The sequence below is a fragment of the Trichomycterus rosablanca genome, chromosome 3 (genome assembly GCF_030014385.1).
Source record: "Trichomycterus rosablanca isolate fTriRos1 chromosome 3, fTriRos1.hap1, whole genome shotgun sequence".
NCBI classification, from domain to species: Eukaryota; Metazoa; Chordata; class Actinopteri; order Siluriformes; family Trichomycteridae; genus Trichomycterus; species Trichomycterus rosablanca.
The window spans coordinates 50,381,314-50,397,451 of NC_085990.1; the positions used below are offsets into that span (position 1 = coordinate 50,381,314).

The 16,138-nt window shown below is 41.4% G+C and overlaps 1 pseudogene; it reads right to left on the reverse strand.

Annotated features, from left to right (window-relative positions):
• Positions 1 to 452: 452 nt before the first annotated feature.
• On the reverse strand, positions 453 to 600 carry LOC134311006 (U1 spliceosomal RNA; annotated as a pseudogene).
• Positions 601 to 16,138: the final 15,538 nt, after the last annotated feature.

Sequence of the window (16,138 nt, forward strand, 5' to 3'; positions counted from 1 at the left end):
TGATGATGATTGATTCACCTTTAGCAACAACTTCATCTTAATCAGGGTTGCTGTGGATCCAGAACATATACTGGAAACACTAGGTGCAAAGTGGGAACCCACACTGTTCATGAAGCCTGTCCTCTCCAATAGATCAGTCACCATTCAGGTATTTGCATTTAATGGCACTTAAGATTTGCCGATCCACCATACTGAGCAACAACCTCAGCCCAGAATGCTGGAGCTGCCTAGATTGTGCCGTCCAGCCTTGAGTTTGCCTTTTTAAAGCACTTTTATCCGTAAATAAACATTATGCAATATTTATTCTTTTCGTCATACTTAGGTAACCACTTTATTTTGGCCAGGAGGGCTGTGGGTCTAGGGCATAATCTGGAAACACTGGACACAAATAGAACTCTCAACCTTTTAAATGATAGCCCAAAGCTCTACCCACTAAGCTACCACTGTCCAATCAGGGGAGAGGACAAATGCAGTCCCCCACTATCAGAAAATATGCAGTCGAGATTCCCACTGGGGTCAGCACAATCGGAGTGCAATGGCTGAGCCTCGCCAAATTGAACCACCTTCTTGATTGTGGTCTCTCCCCTGCCAGGTAGGTACAGTATATAGCAGGTTTAGTGTTTTCTAAATTCTCTTTAATTGTCCTGAATGTATAAAATATGAGAGTTCTTCAAAAAGTTTCCACACTTCTTTAAACTATTTATTAAGAAATTCAAAAACAAGTAACATCACTTTTCTACAATCACCATCTGATGCATTTATCCAGCGTCGTAACAACTTTTTAATGCAATCAGCAAAACATCTTTTTGGTTGAGCATGTAGCCACTGATGCAGCGCTGCTTTCACATCATCACATGAAAATCATCTTCCCCTTAAAGCTTCTCTGAGCATCCAAAAAGGTAAAAATCAGACTATAAGCTCTCTGTCTCTCAGACACGACTGATTACTCCTCCTCCACCCTCACCATTTATAACCAAAATATAACATTGTTGAAGCTTTTTAAAGATCCCTCGTATTTATGGCATCTGATTGTATTAAATGGAGCTGAATTAGAATGGAGCAGAGCTGCTGGATCATTTGACTGAAAGTAGAGCAGCAGAGTAATAAATCCTGGGTTTGAAACTCCCCTCAGAGAACTTCCAGAAGACTTTTGGAAGCTGTTTGATGAACGAGGTTGCTGGAAGTAGTTACAAAACGTTTAAATGGAAAACCAGACCCTAAAGTGGACAAACTTCATCAAAGTCAATGGAAAGAAAATAGCATCTTCTGCCCGAACATGCGTCACAGGCCGATGGTTTGGGGTCTAACAGGAATTACTGATACGGTAACATTTTGGCCTGTGTGTATTTATGCATTCTGAGGTAAAAATATAGATTTCTGAGCTGTGGTTCTTTATAATTCATTCGAGAGTGGGTTGCTCAAACGACTGAATCATTAGTTTAACAGATTCAGGCTTTAAATAAATGTAAGAGTTCAACCAGTTCACACAGCTTGATCTGGAACATCTCACATGATGTGAACCAGTGAATTCTCGTAAACTTGCCTGACATTTTATTCAGTTAGTGGCACCAACAGAACAAAAAAAGGAGTAAAAAGGAAAATAATGAATAGAATTCCTTATTTCTTGGCAATGAATGATTATTACTAAGCCAGAAGTACTCTAATCTTATCCAATCAATCCTGATCAGTCCCTGCTACTAAGTCCCTGTTGTTTTCTGTGGTATCACCAATTACTCTCATAAATGAAACACATAATATTTTAAAAAGTCCTAAGTCTGAAGGTCAGCAGTTTTTTTTCATAGTAAAAATCATTCTGTTTTACCACCTCTTTATCTTGGTCAGGGTCACAATGGGTCTGATTCATTGGGCAAAAGTCAAGAAACTACCCGGACAGGTCGCCAGCCTATCACAGAGAGTCAAGTCAAATTTATTTGTATAGGGCTTTTCACAATGAAAGTTGTCTTAAAGCAACTTTACAGAATCCAGGACCAACAGACCAAAAACCCCTGTTGAACAAGCCAAGGGCAACAGTGGCAAGGAAAACCTCCCTTAAAAATACAGGAGCTGTACCACTCACACTTAGGCTAATTCTAGTAGCTCCAATTGGCCTGACTGCATGTCTTTGGACTTGTGGGAGGAAACCGGAGCACCCGGAGAAAACCCACATGGACACAGGGAGAACATGCAAACTCTACACAGAAAGGACCCTGATAACCAGGGAATCTAACCCAGGTCCTTCTTGCTGTGAGGTGACAGCACTACCCACTGTTTCACCATGCCACCCAGTTTGTTGTTGTTTGTTTATTAGGATTTTAACGTCATGTTTTACACTTTTGGTTACATTCATGACAGGAACGGTAGTTACTCATTACACAAGATTCATCAGTTCACAAGGTTATAGTGAACACAGTCATGGACAATTTAGTGTCTCCAATTCACCTCACTTGCATGTCTTTGGACTGTGGGAGGAAACCGGAGCTCCCGGAGGAAACCCACATGGACACAGGGAGAACATGCAAACTTTACACAGAAAAAACCCTGATCGTCCGGCTAGGGAATCTAACCCAGGCCCTTCTTGCTGTGAGGTGACAGCACTACCCACTGTGCCACCATGCCGCCCAGACCCCAAATGAGTTACATATTTTTAAAATTAGCTCATGTGGTTACAATCACATATACTAGTTCACATACTTTTGTTTAAGACCTACACAGTTTATCACTCTAAGCAAGAGGTATTATCATTACTGTGACAAAGATCCATTCACATTCAGGAGTAATTCATGCAGAAATGCGGGTCATTCAGTAGGGGTTACAAACATTTCCTTTTAATTGTAAATGTATGGAGAAATGTTTGGGGTAAATCACAGAGTTTTGAGCTACTTTTCTGAGTACTGATGTTTATTTTTTCTTCTGATCATATCCATGTCAACCTCATAACATTAAAACCACCTCCTTGTTTCTACACTCACTGTCCATTTTATCAGCTCCACTTACCATATAGAAGCACTTTGTAGTTCTACAATTACTGACTGTAGTCCATCTGTTTCTCTACATGCTTTGTTAGCCCCCTTTCATGCTGTTCTTCAATAGGACCCCCACAGTATCACCACAGAGCAGGTATTATTTAGGTGGTGGATGACTCTCAGTACTGCCGTGACACTGACATGGTGGTGGTGTGTTAGTGTGTGTTGTGCTAATATGAGTGGATCAGACACAGCAGCGCTGCTGGAGTTTTTAAATACCGTGTCCACTCACTGTCCACTCTATTAGACACTCCTACCTAGTTGGTCCACCTTGTAGATGTAAAGTCAGAGACGATCGCTCATCTATTGCTGGCAGAGGCGATTTAACCTGCCTGTGGGCCCCCACGTATAGTTTTCATAAAATCAGTACAAAACGCAAGACAACAGAGTTCAGTGGCATAACTAGGAGCTCGTGGGCCCCAGTGCAAAAAATAATTTTGGGCCCTCCTCTATATATAGGACTAGTAACGTTAAGCAGGTTACACAGATTCCCCAAATCCCTTGCTGTGCACTCACTGTGTAGTGTGATTACATGTATTCTGATATTTCATTGTCTTTTAGTTATTTTTATATTTTACTTAACGAAAATATTGTCGTGTTTTTACTTTACCGCTAGCATTAGCCACTTGCTACCGTAGAGGGTCGGCTCACCTAGCCGCTGTCCGGTGGGGATGTTATGGGTATTTTGCTGTGCGGTGGTGGAGGTGTGGGAATAAACACACACGACAGGGTAGAGTCACTTTAACTGTTGAGTCAGGACTTCAATGAGGGTTACAGCACTTTAGATCGCCTAGTTCCAGAACCCGAACTTCAATGCTGGGACCATAAGGCGAAACTCATTTACAAAACTAACTGCAGAACGTCCGAACGCACATGTATAAACCTGGTGCTGCATTCTGATTGGCTGAGCTGACTGTCACTCACATACTAGCTCTAACGTTCACGTTGCTTAACTGAAACCATCAATCAGAATTACAGCAGCTCGTTAATCTTGCCAATCAACAGTCAGAAACATGAATAACGCGTAAATGATTTTGTAAGCTTCCCCATTCTTATTAACCAAAATAACTAACAAAATAAATAAAAAATAAAACAGCCAATCCGGGGCCTTCAATTATTCGGGGCCCCTGGGCTGAAGCCCAGGTAAGCCCGTGCATTAAATCGCCCCTGATTGCTGGTGTTTAAGTTGGTCATCTTCTAGACCTTCATCAGTGGTGGATATTTTTGGTTGGTGGAATATTCTCAGTCCAGCAGTGACAGTGAGGTGTTTGATCCACTCATACCAGCACAACACACACTAACACACCACCGCCATGTCAGTGTCACTGCAGTGCTGAGAATGATCCACCACCTAAATAATACCTGCTCTGTGGTGGTCCTGACCTTTGAAGAGCAGCATGAAAGGGGGCTAACAAAGCACGCAGAGAAACAGATAGACTACATTCAGTAATTGTAGAACTACAAAGTGTGGAGCTGATAAAATGGACAGTGTGTGTAGAAACAAGGAGGTGGTTTTAATGTCATGGCTGTTATTCCTACTGAGGCCACATGAGGAGAGACCCAGTGTGCTGAGACAATGACCAAACAAGCATCAGCCTCAGAATGAAAACTATGGCATTCATTAAAACAGTGCGTTCCCGTTCTCCCCCCATCCCTCCACTGCAGACGAATAATCAGAGCTTTGTGCTGGGTGTGAAATCCAGAACCAAAACGCAAAGTCTCAATTATAGGGGAGGCCAAAAAAGAAGCTCGTTACCACAGTAACCGCTGTGGGTTTTTAAAAGGAGACAGAAACCTAACCAGTCCTGCAGCACAGCAGAGGGCTGAAAGCATTCAGTTTCAGTCCTCCCTCGGTGCTGTGACAACTCAGAGCCAAACGTTCCAAATGCACTAAACTAAAGCTGCTGATGTATGATGTGTGCACGAAATTGCAGAAGACTTACCCCCTCTGCATGCCTCTGGAATTCCTAGTGGTGTCTCTATGAGTAATGAGGGTGTGAGATCTTTTTTTTTTTGTTCTGTAGTGCATTTAAAACTGATCCTTTACATCCTGTACATAACATTATAACTGCTTTTTTGTACTGTGATACCTGTTTACGCTGTTTTGATTTGCACTAATGAAGTCCACTATACATCGATTAGGCATAACATTATGACCGCCTTCCTAATGATTAGGTTGGTCCCCCTTTTGCTGCCCCATAAGCAACAAACTGTGATGCTCTGTGTATTCTGACACCTTTCTATCAGAACCAGCATGAACTTCTTCAGCAATTTGAGTTACAGTAGCTCGTCTGTTGGATCGGACCACACTTGGGTGGGTAGCTTTTAACAACTCTATATAGGCACTGGCTGGCTTTCCAAAGATAATTTAGATTTAATCATTTTATCATAATTTATTTTTTTTTATTAGTAAACATTTTGTTGCAATAAAAGTGTGCATTACTGTTCAACTGTTCAAATTTTGCTTAGTTCTTTTTGCAGTCGATTAATCACGATTAATTTGGTTCTTTAATTAATCCTAACTAATGAATTTTAACTAACAGTGACAAGTAAAATTTAAATAACAGAGGTCCTGACACTGAACCCTGTGGAACACCATTGCATATATTACTGATTTATTGTGGACAGATTGGTAGAGATCAGTCAGATTTAAACCAGGAAGGTGCCATTCAGTGGCATAACTAGGAGCTCAGGGGCCCCAATGCAAAACAAATTTTGGGCCCCCTCAACAAATTTTATATATATATATATACAGTATATATATATATATATATACAGTATATATATAGTATATATACAGTATATATATATACTGGTGCTGGTCATAAAATTAGAATATCATGAAAAAGTTGATTTATTTCAGTAATTCCATTCAAAAAGTGAAACTTGTATATTATATTCATTCATTACACACAGACCGATATATTTAAAATGTTTATTTCCTTTAATGTTGATGATTATAACTGACAACTAATGAAAACCCCAAATTCAGTATCTCAGAAAATTAGAATATTGTGACAAGGTACAATATTGAAGACACCTGGTGCCACACTCTAATCAGCTAATTAACTCAAAACACCTGCAAAGGCCTTTAAATGGTCTCTCAGTCTAGTTCTGTAGGCTACACAATCATGGGGAAGACTGCTGACTTGACAGTTGTCCAAAAGACGACCACTGACACCTTGCACAAGGAGGGCAAGACACAAAAGGTCATTGCTAAAGAGACTGGCTGTTCACAGAGCTCTGTGTCCAAGCACATTAATAGAGAGGTGAAGGGAAGGAAAAGATGTGGTAGAAAAAAGTGTACAAGCAATAGGGATAACCGCACCCTGGAGAGGATTGTGAAACAAAACCCATTCAAAAATGTGGGGGAGATTCACAAAGAGTGGACTGCAGCTGGAGTCAGTGCTTCAAGAACCACCACGCACAGATGTATGCAAGACATGGATTTCAGCTGTCGCATTCCTTGTGCCAAGTCACTCTTGAACAAGAGACAGCGTCAGAAGCGTCTCGCCTGGTGCAATTGCTTAAACATCTACTGTATTTTTATAGCCTATTTAGTAAAATATTATGAACTACAAGGGTGGCACAGGAAGGTACAATCAAAGAACTGGATATGACTAGATTGGAAGGAAATGCTCACAGTTAGACATTTCTACCAAATAAGTAAGTGAACTGATGAATGTTTAACATGATTAGCACACTGTCCAGGGTAGACAGTGATTACCCTGATTAGAATGATGTAGTTAATGAAAAAGAATGAATGAATGAATGATTTATGCAGTTTAGTCCACAGATATTAAACTGCATGTTAGACAATACAAACTTCATTGTATTATTTTACATTTGACTCTGTTCATGCTGAAACCTGATCAGGACCATCAGCAGCCTAGCAGCACTTTGTGAATCCAAACACAATAGCGAAGTGTGTCTGTGAAAACAGCTGTAGTGCTGCACACTGGACTTTTATTAGCTTTTCTCTCCTGCCCCCAGTTTCCTCCCAGTGTAACTCATCTCCCCTCAACCTGAGCTGAAAATAAGGGAATCTGGAAGAGAGGATTAGAGGCGATGGAACGTAAAAAATCTCCAGCTTCGGGCATCGATGCACGAAGGGTGGAGGGGTGTAAAGCAGGGTAGCGAAGGGGGGGGGGGGGGATTTCCTGAAACTGACTGGCTGCTGATCACAGTGAGATACAACCCCCTCGCTGGCCAGAGCTGGGTCGGATCCAAGCCCACTTGAAATGATTGGACGTGGTCTGTTTCTCGCTGTGTCTGTGTCCTCAGCCCTTGACCCAAAATGGACTCGGCGTTTGAGGCTATATTGTTACGCTCTTAGCCCTCTTTTGTTTCCCATTCCACAATCAACAATAAAATTCCTCTCATTCCTTTGTAAGTAGAACCATTTGAGTCAAGACTTAGTACTCTTAAAGAGTGCAGCACTGATTTAAACGCCTCTAATCTTTATTTATAAATATTTACATTCCAGCAGTGAAACAGAGTCTTTTCCTTAGCAGTAAACCTTCACTGAAATTAGTTTGGATTTTATTAGAGATTTTAAACCCTGCTATAAAAACATACACCGATTAGGCATAACATTATGACCACCTTTCTAATATTGTGTTGGTCCCCCTGCAACTGTGCTGCTCTGTGTATTCTGACACCTTTCTATCAGAACCAGCATGAACTTCTTCAGCAGTTTGAGCTACAGTAGCTCGTCTGTTGGATCGGACCACACTGACCAGTCTTCGCTCCCCACGTACATCAATGAGCCTTGGCCGCCCATGACCCTGTCGCAGGTTTACCACTGTTCCTTCCTTGGACCACCTTTGATAGATACTGACCACTGCAGACCGGGAACACCCCACAAGAGCTGCAGTTTTGGAGATGCTCTGACCCAGTCGTCTAGCCATCACAATTTGGCCCTCGTCAAACTCGCTCAGATCCTCACGCTCGTCTATTTTTCCTGCTTCTAACATCAACTTTGAGGATAAAATGTTCACTTGCTGCTTAATATATCCCACCAACTAACAGGTGCCGTGATGAAGAGATAATCAGTGTTATTCACTTCACCTGTCAGTGGTCATAATGTTATGCCTCGTCTGTGTATATTCATTTTATTCTTCTACTTTAGTATTATCATTATTAATTTTAAATATTTTGATAATAAACAGATCTAGGAACAATTGTACCATAAAATAAAAATAACAAGATGAACATAAGAAAAAGCCCCCATGTCCCCCTTCCATCCTATAATAGCAGGCGCACCCAAATGTTTATAACATAAACAACACTCTCTATTTTGGCCCAAACACATACAACTCTAACACTAAAGTTTAGAGCACAGTTCATGGTGTTATTTGTTCTTTTACTCTGAGTAGTGTTCGGTATCTGATACAAACACAACCTATCTAGTCATATCCAACTACCCAAATGCATTACGCTTCCTCTCTACTGATGCTGATCTCCACTTCTGATTGAGAAGAGCGAGACTGACACACCCTCCGACACGTGTGCAGTAGCCGACTGCATCTTTTCACCTGCACAGGGCGAGTTCATATGCGGATCAGCTTTGTGTACAGAGCCACACCCTGATCAATGCATTATTCCTCGACTCTGCGCAGGCGGCATCAATCAGCCAGCAGAGGTCGTAATTGCATCAGTTATGAGATCCCTATCCGGCTTCCCACCCTGTATGTACAACAAGCCAATCGTTGTTCATATAGCTGCCCAGTCCAGACGGATGGCAGAGCTGAGTTTGAAACCAACAAGCATAATACGAACACATTTAAGTTTTCAGTAAGTTATTTAATAGTTGCTGAATGTTTCAGAAAATACCACAGTAACTTTAATTGCACATGAAAGGCATTCTCAGCACTGCAGTGACACTGACATGGTGGTGGTGTGTTAGTGTGTGTTGTGCTGGTATGAGTGGATCAGACACAGCAGCGCTGCTGGAGTTTTTAAATACCGTGTCCACTCACTGTCCACTCTATTAGACACTCCTACCTAGTTGGTCCACCTTGTAGATGTAAAGTCAGAGACGATCGCTCATCTATTGCTGCTGTTTGAGTCGGTCATCTTCTACACCTTCATCAGTGGTCACAGGACGCTGCCCACTGGGTGCTGTTGGCTGGATATTTTTGTTTGGTGGACTATCCTCAGTCCAGCAGTGACAGTGAGGTGTTTAAAAACTTCATCAGTGCTGCTGTGTCTGATCCACTCATGCCAGCACAACACACACTAACACACCACCACCATGTCAGTATCACTGCAGTGCTGAGAATGATCCACCACCTAAATAATACCTGCTCTGTGGTGGTCCTGTGGGGGTCCTGATCATCAAAGAACAGGGTGAAAGGGGGCTAACAAAGCATGCAGAGAAACAGATGGACTACAGTCAGTAATTGTAGAACTACAAAGTGCTTCTACGTGGTAAGTGGAGCTGATCAAATGGACAGTGAGTGTAGAAACAAGGAGGTGGTTTTAATGTTATGTTATTTAGTGTTAACCAGAAGATTATTGTGGCGCTGGGGTGTTAATGCCTCGGCCTCTTGGACCTGATTAGTGTGTAGATGGTTATATAGAAATAGGTTCACACAAGGGATCATGGGTCTAGAGTTTTTATCAACCATCAACCTATGGTATGTGTGTAATGTGTTGGGTGTTGTGTAAACCAACATTCCTGATCACCACAAATCTTTTTGAACTTGAACCCACAATCTCTGCACGCTTGTCTATGGTAAGAGTGGACAATCTCTGGTAACAGTTTACTTATACTTTTAGTAATAACTCTACATTAAAAAGACACCATGTTATAAACCTGCATTAAAGGATATGTGATATGTAAATAGAGTAAATGTAATTACAGGTATCCACATATAATGTACTGTAGCCTCAAGGTGATTTATCCATTCAGGATAAGACATAAAAAGTCTCAGAAATTTGCTATGCACTGTTCAACATTTTAATTTGATATTTTATCTGTTTCACCCCCGGTGGGAGTGATGGTGGCAGCAGGCTGAGCAGGTCAGCCCAGACTTCTGTAGCTCCAGCCTGAGATTCCAGCGTCCCCTATAGAGCTGTGAGATATAATCCCTCCAGCGGGTGCTGGGTCTGAACTGTGGTCTCAGTCCTGTGTGACGTGCCTGAAACAGCTTCAGTGGAAGCTGACCGTGTAAAACGTCCATGTGATCTATTGTGAGATGTCCAAACCACTTTAACTGTCTCATCTGGATTCAAAGGAGCTGAGTACAGTACCAGATCATCTTCTATTCAATCTCGCACACAAACTCAAGCTCTCTCCCAGCCAGTGAAACCACATTCTACATTCTCGAATCCAGTTTTCACTCCCAAGGTGCAGTTCTTCTAAAACATTTAACACATGACCGCTGTCTTTTTCTGGCATTGTACCTTGACCTCTAATTTTCACCCTACAGATGGTAGCCAAAAGAGGCATTTTATTATTTTGGCCTAAGTCTGACCAGGTTAGGTGGGTGGTCTGGTCACCAGGTGCTAGTCTCCAAACACTACAACCAGGCTTGGCTCCAGGGATGAGTCTCAGTAAACATAATTATGCAGCGTACATTTGTCTGATATCTCCCCTCAGACATGTTATAAATTTACCTTCATAGAATAGAACGCCTTTATTTGTCATATATACAGTGTATCACAAAAGTGAGTACACCCCTCACATTTCTGCAAATATTTCATTATATCTTTTCATGGGACAACACTATAGACATGAAACTTGGATATAACTTAGAGTAGTCAGTGTACAACTTGTGTAGCAGTGTAGATTTACTGTCTTCTGAAAATAACTCAACACACAGCCATTAATGTCTAAATAGCTGGCAACATAAGTGAGTACACCCCACAGTGAACATGTCCAAATTGTGCCCAAATGTGTCGTTGTCCCTCCCTGGTGTCATGTGTCAAGGTCCCAGGTGTAAATGGGGAGCAGGGCTGTTAAATTTGGTGTTTTGGGTACAATTCTCTCATACTGGCCACTGGATATTCAACATGGCACCTCATGGCAAAGAACTCTCTGAGGATGTGAGAAATAGAATTGTTGCTCTCCACAAAGATGGCCTGGGCTATAAGAAGATTGCTAACACCCTGAAACTGAGCTACAGCATGGTGGCCAAGGTCATACAGCGGTTTTCCAGGACAGGTTCCACTCGGAACAGGCTTCGCCAGGGTCGACCAAAGAAGTTGAGTCCACGTGTTCGGCGTCATATCCAGAGGTTGGCTTTAAAAAATAGACACATGAGTGCTGCCAGCATAGCTGCAGAGGTTGAAGACGTGGGAGGTCAGCCTGTCAGTGCTCAGACCATACGCCGCACACTGCATCAACTCGGTCTGCATGGTCGTCATCCCAGAAGGAAGCTGACGCACAAGAAAGCCCGCAAACAGTTTGCTGAAGACAAGCAGTCCAAGAACATGGATTACTGGAATGCCCTGTGGTCTGACGAGACCAAGATAAACTTGTTTGGCTCAGATGGTGTCCAGCATGTGTGGCGGCGCCCTGGTGAGAAGTACCAAGACAACTGTATCTTGCCTACAGTCAAGCATGGTGGTGGTAGCATCATGGTCTTGGGCTGCATGAGTGTTGCTGGCATTGGGAAGCTGCAGTTCATTGAGGGAAACATGAATTCCAACATGTACTGTGACATTCTGAAACAGAGCATGATCCCCTCCCTTCGAAAACTGGGCCTCATGGCAGTTTTCCAACAGGATAGCGACCCCAAACACAACCTCCAAGATGACAACTGCCTTGCTGAGGAAGCTGAAGGTAAAGGTGATGGACTAAACCCAATTGAGCACCTGTGGCGCATCCTCAAGTGGAAGGTGGAGGAGTTCAAGGTGTCTAACATCCACCAGCTCCGTGATGTCATCATGGAGGAGTGGAAGAGGATTCCAGTAGCAACCTGTGCAGCTCTGGTGAATTCCATGCCCAGGAGGGTTAAGGCAGTGCTGGATAATAATGGTGGTCACACAAAATATTGACACTTTGGGCACAATTTGGACATGTTCACTGTGGGGTGTACTCACTTATGTTGCCAGCCATTTAGACATTAATGGCTGTGTGTTGAGTTATTTTCAGAAGACAGTAAATCTACACTGCTATACAAGTTGTACACTGACTACTCTAAGTTATATCCAAGTTTCATGTCTATAGTGTTGTCCCATGAAAAGATATAATGAAATATTTGCAGAAATGTGAGGGGTGTACTCACTTTTGTGATACACTGTACATCTAGGTGTACACTACAATGAAATTCTTTTCTCACATATCCCAGCTTGTTTGGAAGGTGGAGTCAGAATGCAGGGTCAGCCGATTCATGGCACCCCTGGAACTAAGAGGGTTAAGGGCCTTGCTCAAGAGCCCCACAGTGGCTTAACCTTTCAATTGATAGCCAAAAGCTCGACCCACTAGACTACCACTGTCCCCACTGTTCATTGGTACCACTGTTCTTTTGGATGAAAAGTATCACATTGACTTGGTTTGTAACATTTACTTACTTATTTATTCATGTTTGAAAGGCAAAAGGTTTTCCACAAGAGAGCTCTACACACTTTAGTTGTTCTTCTTGTGAACTTTGCATAAGTAAATTAATAAATGAATGAATTAATGCCTTTATTGTCATTGTATATAAAATACAACAACATTGTTCTGTGCAACTCTTTGGAAAAGAGGGTAGTATTTGTTCAATTCAGTAACTCTGTTCATGTTTTCAGAATACTGGTACAGGGTCATTTTCATTTGATTTATTAATGGATTAAATTCTAGTTCATTATTATATTTCAGTTTTCTAAAACTTTTCCCTGTACTGTGGGTCAATCTGCTCTAAATAAGCAATGGTTGTTTCAAATGCCAGTGGAATGGGAAAAGTCAGAGGTGGGTAAAGATAAAGAAACCCTCATGAGCATAAAAATAGCTCTGATTTACTCACATCTGTGTTTCCCGGCGTTTGTTCTACTTTAGCTGAGATTGGAAAGAATTTAAGCTGAGCTGGAAAGATCATTATCATACCGACTGTGAAGAGAATGGTGTGTTTATATCTTTCTGCGCTCCACCTAGTGGAATAAAGAACATTCTTGTATGATCTGGGCCAGTGTTTCTCACTGTCAGTTCTGGAGGTCCAAGCTTTCTCCTTACTAACCTGATTGGGCCTAAAAACTAATAGTCAAGTTATTTGTAAGCCAGATCAGGTGTTTGGAGCAAGATAATTCTGAAACTCTTGATATTAGGAACCCTTGGTGTGGGCTGTATTTACATTACAATGTCTGTCTGCTATAGCTCAGACCAAACTAAAAATTACTTTGTTTACAGAACGTGAACTGATGACTGAAGTTATCCATCTGGTATAAATAAGGAAGATCTTCCCTCAGGAGGCATGAATCAGACCTATAGTTCTCACAGACAGCTGAGAAACAAACACAAATAAGACATGACTAAAACAGCAGTAAGGGTAATGCATTATTGTTCTTCTTAATATTTTTATTATTGTTGTTAGAAATGATCAAGAATTATAATAATTACAATAACAATAATTCTTTTTATTATTATTATTAGGATAATTAATACTAGATGCTGATAATTCAAGCCTCATTAATGCCAAGTTTTCACTGTTGGACCCTTGAGCAAGGCTCTAATCAATCAGTTGCTTGCATACTTTGATAAAAGTGTCTGCAGAAAATAGTGAATATAATAGAACATGGCACAAATAGTGTTAGGGCTCTGATTGATGCCAGCTTTGCTTGCCTTGTCATGTACACTGTCTGCCCTCTGGTGGAATGAAAAGAAATGGAGACGGTGGCCAATGCCACAAGAGGACCACGCTTTTAATTTGTTTGTTTGTTTGTTTATTAGGATTTTAACGTCATGTTTTACACTTTGGTTACATTCATGACAGGAACGGTAGTTACTCATTACACAAGATTCATCAGTTCACAAGTTTATATCAAACACAGTCATGGGCAATTTTGTGTCTCCAATTCACCTCACTTGCACGTCTTCGGACTGTGGGAGGAAACTGGAGCGCCCGGAGGAAACCCACGCGGACACGGGGAGAACATGCAAACTCCACACAGAAAGTCCCGGACCGCCCCACCTGGGGATGGAACCCAGGACCTTGTTGCTGTGAGGCGACAGTGATACCCACTTAGCCACCGTGCTGCCCCCATGCTTTTAGTTACAAAAACTACTTACTAAGGATTACAATGGTTTATGATGACGCGGGCTTTTTGTACTATTTAGAAATAATAGTATAAATAGTACTAGTAAAAAATAGTAAAAGTTAAAAGAGCAGATGCTTACCTTTACTGTACTGTTTGTCACAAGTAGTGATAAACCAACTGTAAAAAGTCTAAACTTTAGTTGAGACAGTTTGTGAAAGGCTCAGAGAATAATTTATTTTATAAAGTATTTCAAAAATAACTGCACTTTCCATTAATCTGTACCTTAACTCCCCTGCCACCTAGATACCAAGTGCAAAATATGGCTTGCCAATTCAATAAAATAAGCATAGACATTTCTTATAAACGTATAGTCTAGAAGGCAGCATTTGTTGCCCCAAAATGTGCATTTATTTTTCATCATTAATGGTGTTCTCACTAACAAATTAACCTATGCCACTTTTGAAATGCTGCTAGCAATTTTCTCAGCTGGTCGAGCAAACACAAAGGGTTTATCACCATAATCAGTATAAGAGATCAGATTAGAACACATGCGTTTTTCACTGTGCATAAAGACGGCCGCATTTTTGACATTGTCGATTTATGACTTTTGTTGTAAATAGTACAGTTTTACCCTGCTGTAATGTAGGCAGTAAAAAGCACTGTTTACTGACCACCGTTTGCATATGTGATGCTATCATTACAGAAGTATGTTGGTTTTTAATGCAGTACCTGAAGGATCAAAGGTTATAAGCTTTCAGGAGATTTGTTTGCCTTCTCCTTTACACACAAAGATTATATTTTAAAGAACGCTTCAGGCATTAATGTATATTTACACAAAAGGTAAATCATTAAATATATTGTCTTTGTACAGTTCTTTTAATATACAGGTTTAAATACAAAGTACATTTACAAATCCTTGATTAATGTTTTACTTACTGTCCCAACATTCTTGGATTTGAGGGCTGTAGATGAACAGGAGGTGCTGCTGACACATGAGAACATGATATTTGAAGCTCATGATGATTTCAGATGGCACTGTGAAAGATAAGATTATGCAAGGCAAAATTACCGTCCTGAATTGCTGTAAATATCACAGAAATAAGGCACTAAACATGTTGTAATACAGAATTATTAAGAATTTTTTTCCAGCCAATGCTATATTCTACCAAAATTACATTCTTAATTGAACTGCCCTCATCATCCCCAAGTTTAGGTCTAGTTGCTTTAAACTATGAAATGATCTAATATCTCTGTCTTTTCACCTGGTAAAGGTCACAGAAGCAGCAGGTTGAGTAGATCGTTCCAGACTCTTTTATCCTCGGCCAAGGATTCTAGATTACGTTGGGAAATCTCCAGGTGTTCAAGCTAGTTGTGTTATTTAATTCATCCAGTGTGTCTTTGGTCTGTCCTGTGGTCCCCAAGAACTGGGACATGCCTGAAACAGCTGCAGCAGGAGCCAAAAATGGGGAAATCCTTAAAATCTTCCACTTAGATAAAATTGCTATGTGTGTTTTATTTTTATTTTTATGCATTTCCTCCCTTTTAGCACATCCAATTGCTTGATTGGGTCATGCTTCCTCTCCCACCAATGCCGACCCCCGCTCTGACTGAGGAGAACGAAGCTAACCCACGCCCCCTCCGACACATGGCCAGCAGCCGTATGCATTTTATCACCTACACGAGTGCAGTGCAGCTCAGCGTTGTGTACAGAGAGACACACCCTGACAGCACTCTTTTCCCGTCTCTGTGCAGGCGCCATCAATGAGCCAGCAGAGGTCGTAATTGCATTAGTTATGAGAGAGAAAGACCCCATCCGGCTTAATCCTACCCATATCTGAGCAACGGGCCAATCGTTGTTCATGTGGCTGCTCAGCCCAGCCAGCAGGCAGAGCTAAGATTCGATACGATGTATTCGAGATCCCAGCTCTGGTTGC